Source organism: Pieris brassicae, chromosome W (assembly GCF_905147105.1).
Source record: "Pieris brassicae chromosome W, ilPieBrab1.1, whole genome shotgun sequence".
NCBI classification, from domain to species: Eukaryota; Metazoa; Arthropoda; class Insecta; order Lepidoptera; family Pieridae; genus Pieris; species Pieris brassicae.
The window spans coordinates 811742-816244 of NC_059679.1; the positions used below are offsets into that span (position 1 = coordinate 811742).

At 34.2% G+C, this 4503-nt stretch overlaps 1 long non-coding RNA gene across 1 annotated transcript; it reads left to right on the forward strand.

The window, feature by feature from the left end:
- Window positions 1-2542: 2542 nt before the first annotated feature.
- On the forward strand, window positions 2543-3564 carry LOC123718307. The gene is made up of 3 exons (XR_006754986.1): window positions 2543-2716; window positions 3077-3180; window positions 3499-3564. It is a non-coding gene; the product is annotated as an uncharacterized LOC123718307 (long non-coding RNA).
- The last annotated feature ends 939 nt before the right edge of the window (window positions 3565-4503 follow it).

Genomic DNA, 4503 nt, shown 5'->3' on the forward strand with positions numbered 1-4503 from the left:
CTTTAATTTCCGAAACATACTTGTAATCCAAATTTGACACTACATAGTTATACTTAGTAGTGTCCGCCGTGATATTCGCCAACGTAAACTGGCTTTCGATCTGTGCGAACCATAGCACAGGTTCGTCGAGCCAAAATGGCGGCACTTTAACACTGACGCTATTGATCACGGGAGCGTCATGCGCGTCTTGATTGTCCATCACGTCGGTGTCACCAATATATGGGGGTGTAGGGTTGGTGGAAATGAAACCCCATATACTTAAACACACATGTATATTTACTCTAAAATAAATCAATACAATGTATCGTTTAAACAGTCTACCGGTAGCTTGTGTCGCGATACGTGGCGTAGGTACGATCGTACGACCTGCCGGCGACGAAGCTCGGTAAAAACTAGCGTCTCCCGCGCAGTGTTGCCAGTCCCCACACTAAAAAGTAAGAAGATTCTTACTTACGAGAAACTCGACTAGTATAAACACGATCTCGTATGACATTTTTTTATGTTCATGCGAGCATCGTACAAATCGGTTTGAACCGTTTTGAGTGCGAGTGAGTTTCATTCAAGTTTAGAGATTATCTCAAAAATTGTTGGAGTTTGAATATGTTAAAAACATATTATGTTAATGCAGGTTCGAGTCTCACAGGAGACGCCCTTGCGCTAGCCGCGGGATAAAAAACCATTCTGGCCGAGCTACGCTCGCCAAAACAGCCCGAGCTGAGCTGTAAAGGCCCTTAAGGCCAACGGCGAGATTCCATTAAAAAAAAAAAAACCAGCGAAAGGCCGTGTAAAGAAATAATACAAATTTTACAAGAAGTCTAAAGAGTTTTATTTACCGGCCCAGTCATTCGCGTAAGACTATAGCTTAACCTCTATTAACCGGCGTCACCAAAGATCTGCTCCGATACTTTGTAACTCTTATGAGTTTCTCTAGCGATCCCGATTTCAAAGTTGAGTTTTAATATCAAGCTATACCACATCAGATCCACGGCTATTAAATTATTTAATTCGATATTGAATCGCTGTTGCACAAGTAATTGATTACCAGGAGTGAATCTTCGGAAATGGTTAAAATACGAATGCGACTGATTTTATGACTAAGTGGAGATTTTTACTCGGAAGAGTTTATTGTTGTAATATTTTTACCATAAGGAACATGGATAATCAAAGCCTTACAAATGAAAACTAGCTTCATTGGAATGATCTTTATTTCTATTTCCGGAATAATCATCATCACCATCGTCTATTCTTAGAATAGAGAAGTACTAGCAAATAACAGAAAACAATCTTTTAATATAAAATTTAAACAGGTATTCCAATATTCTAAACTAAAACTTTTTCTTAAGATGTGACAAGTGTTGCCTGCCATTATTTACATATTCAAACTCCAACATATACCGTGCGGCAATGCACAAGTTTTATATCAGGCGCATTTTAAATTATAATTGTAACGTGGGTCGACATGCGCCATCACTTACTCACTTATTGTACTTGACCAGCAAAAGGTCGTGTAAAGAAATAATACAAATTTTACAAGAAGTCTAAAGAGTTTCATTTACCGGCCCAGTCATTCCCTAAAGAATGAACATGGTGGCCCATGAGGGGAACAAAGAAGAAGTAGTATATTAATCAAGAATTAATCAATCGAGCAGTGCAGTGCAGCTAAACTGCCACATCGAGAGATTTAACCAAAAGTTAAGTTACTTGTCATTTTCTTTTGTGTTCTCGAACTGTGTCCTTAATTTAATTATTTGTGCAAATAAGTATTTTATTTTCTAATCTTTTAAAGTAGTGAGGTTAAGTAATTGGTTAAAATTATTTGTACCTACCTTTGGGTACCTACATGTAGGAAAAAATTGGTATTATTTTTAGTGTAGTTTTCATCTTTTGATTTTGTTATTTAACATTCAATTAGATACTAAAGACACGGAGATATACATTATTATTTTTTACATATTTATATATATATATTTATATGTCTAAGTATTTCGTCCAATAGTTCGTAAGAACTAAATAGGTATCTAATTCCGTACTTTTAAGGCAGTTAAATTTAAGCGCATTTGCCGACTTTTCCAGATTTTTCGCGTCGACACGGCAGTTGCATTGCACCAGCCGGGAGCCGTGAGAAAGCAACGAAAGCATTGCGTGGCAGGTACCATTGAAACGAGCAACGTAAGCCAATTTAATTTAATTTACCAAGGGCAGCGAGTTCAAAGCTACAAATGGAAATTGTGACGTTGATTATGAATACAATAATTCTCTTCATCAATACCACGTCAATTGTCATACATATTCTGCTATAATGTATTTATCCAACTGTTTTAAAACAGTTTAAATTAAACTACTACGTAGTGTATTACATTGTGGTATTGTTTCATAGAGGAATTTTCGATTTGATATTTCTATGATCCAACTAGAAGTGGTCAATGGGAACAAATCTTAATGTAATTTTGTAGTAAATACTAAGGCATTAATATCTATTAAAGAATATACATTTAACTGTGTGCTCAAGTAAACCAAAGATATCTGGTAATTTCAGAAACCAACTCTGGAGTGAAGATGAAGAATCAATTGTATTGGATCCAGATAACGAGCTGTGGGGTGGGGTTTCTTTGATAAGCAACCTCATAATAAGGCCAAATGCTCCATGTGTGATGAACGGCTTAGGCGGGATGCACTGTACAAACATTTGGAAGAAAAACATTCTAAAATCTCCGAGGTAATTTATTTCTATTGATGTTACTTAAAATCACTCTCAGATGTAATCTTGACGTTCATCCACATCAAAATATCAACATAAACATGAACTAGATGCTTGCGTTATTTAAAACTTATTAAAAGTAGAAATGTGGTTTCCACATTTTCATTGATAAAATCATGGAAACAACTAACAATGTTTCTCTCTTTTCCTTATATTTAATTAAATTGCAATCAAATCCAATTCCAAATCTCTTGTTGAAATTAAGTCAAGTCAATCAATACGATTTTTTTGTTTTATTTAAATTAATATATTATTTATTTTGGTATATATTCGATGCCTCTAAGGTTTTTAGAGTTTGTTTATTCTTCTTCATTGTAGTGCAACCTAGAGATGACGTTAAGTATATTGAACCGAATAAAAACCAAAGTAAGGACGATGTGGAAATTGAAACTTTGGAAAATATATCACAGGATTACTGAAAGGTATAAGTTCTGAATGTTAGTTTTAAGAATATTTTTTATATAAATTTTATTTTCCTAAATAAGTCTTCACAATTGTAGGGCGATGTGATACCAGTAATAAATGTAAACAAGAATAATACTAATTAAATTAAATAATACTATTTTCAATTTTCATTTAGTAAAACATTAAGTATATCTTGTATTCTATGTTAACTTTGAACTTTGTTGGCTTTATTTTTAGTGTATGTTACATATAGTTATGTATAATTTTAGTTAGCTGTAGGAATAATAGATAAATCTTCTGTTTAAATCTGTTTCAATCCGGTACAAAATTTCAAGGTGTACCTAGGGCAGCGAGTTCAAAGCTACAAATGGAAATTGTGACGTTGATTATGAATACAAAAATTAATTTACATCAAATATAGACAGAGAAGTGGGTGAAAGAAATAAGGAAATTGATCCGCCGGATATAGGACAAGAGGTAAGAATTACTTAATATTTGAACGAAATGCTTCCAGAGTGACCATATAAGGGCACTATTGAGCAGAGAGCACGGATCTTTAATTGCTATAGTCCTGACATACCTCTCACTTCATCCACCTTCATGCCAATTAACATGCAGGCTCATCAGTTCTGGGAACGTTTTCCTTTCTCTTTTACTGACAAAGTCTACTCACCTGACCGACTTCACTATCCAGTTCCATTGTATATCCAGATTGTAAACCATTTCTCATTCATCCGTTCTATATGGCCAAATTACATAAGCATTTCATACGATGTACGTACGATGCCTCCAGTATCCTTCGACGTCTTATTAATTTTCTTACGTTAGCGTAGTAATTTTTTTCTCACAGTTGTTGCCTGGAAGAGATCGCTCGAAAGCGATAAGGCCGCCAGTTGCCCTCTTCATTCCATTATATCAACTGTGTTATATTTCTGTATGCAATGAAGTGTTAATAAATAAATAAATACTAAATCAAAGATATTATTATTTAAATAGATTATAGTTCCAGTACTTTAATTTATATTATTGGAAGCATAGTTGACACAATGAAGATATGTTTACATATGAGTTTATACATAATTTTTTTTTTCGAAGAGCAGGAAATCGAAAAATTCCGAACATACGTCACATGCCTACTCAAAACGGTCCCAGAGAATAAAATTAGCGCGAAATTTCTAATGAATATTGTCAATCTAATTATGACAGCTCGGTTACAGGCTCTGCAGAAAAATGATTCACCGGTTTTGACAATTAACGAACCATAGATAATACAAATGTAGACCATAATCAGGTTATGCTTTGGGATAGTTAGAGAATATATTTTATTCAATTAATTTAGA